This window comes from Cicer arietinum, chromosome 6, assembly GCF_000331145.2.
Source record: "Cicer arietinum cultivar CDC Frontier isolate Library 1 chromosome 6, Cicar.CDCFrontier_v2.0, whole genome shotgun sequence".
NCBI lineage: Eukaryota > Viridiplantae > Streptophyta > Magnoliopsida > Fabales > Fabaceae > Cicer > Cicer arietinum.
Genome location: NC_021165.2, coordinates 24,207,458 through 24,208,566, shown reverse-complemented (window position 1 = coordinate 24,208,566; position 1,109 = coordinate 24,207,458).

The window sequence follows — 1,109 nt, the reverse complement described above, 5'->3', positions numbered from 1 at the left end:
TTTCCCTAGAATTCAATTTGTGACTTATTTTTTTATAACGTGTCATATTTAGTAACAATGTAGAATTGTATTTAATGATACTATTTTTGAAACAACCAACATTAATAATATTTTTTTGTCAAACAAAAAATGTTAGTAAAATTTAGTACTATTAATATTATTAGTATTGTCTTGAAGGTGGAGATCAAATTCTCGATAGTCTTATTACTTCATTCCCTACCCTAACTACAAATCAAACTTATATCCTGTTAAATAATAAATATTGTTAAATATTGATTTTTTTTCGTTTAAAAAATCTAAATATAAATCTCGTTACATCAAAGTCACTTTTAATTAGAATTAATTTCATTGAATCAATTTTAATTACCACATAATCAATTAAATATACACTTAAAACTTCATCAACTTATAATCTAATTTAACCATTTAAATTTTTAGGAAAAGGTAAAATAGATTTCTATATTTTCAACTTGTTGCGTTAGTTTTAAGTCCAATAACAATTTATTTGGTGTTAACCCTTTGTTCATTGAGATAACGAGTTCTAGTAATTTTGACGGTAAAAAAAATCTACCCAAATAATAATTTGGTAAGTAATTTAAACACGTAATATTTTTCATTATTTAAAGTTGGTTAACTACTTGGTTAGTCTAATAATAATAATAATATATACGTAGTAACATTTTATTTGATTAAAATGATATCTTTTCCAACTTGTTGCTTGCATTTAAGTCTATTAATAATATACAACTATAGTAACATTTTATTTATAAAAAGACTTAAAAGGATAAAATTTGTCATTGTAAACTAGTTTTATATTTCATCTAATAAAAAATAACAATTTGGTCCCATCACTTAAATTTTTTGAGTTTTGAAATACATAGTATGACATGAAATACTGAAGTATCTCATAAGATAACAAAAAAAAAAAAAAACTGAAGTATCTGATTAGTTGTTAGATATAACTTATTTAGAGTGATATTTGTTTTTTTAAACACTACGCGAAAAATTGCATTTTACAGCGCTTTTTTTAATCCATTTACAGCGCTTTTTCAAAAAAACAAGCGCTGTGGAATCGAGCGCTGTAAATGATACAACATCGCTTTTAAAAA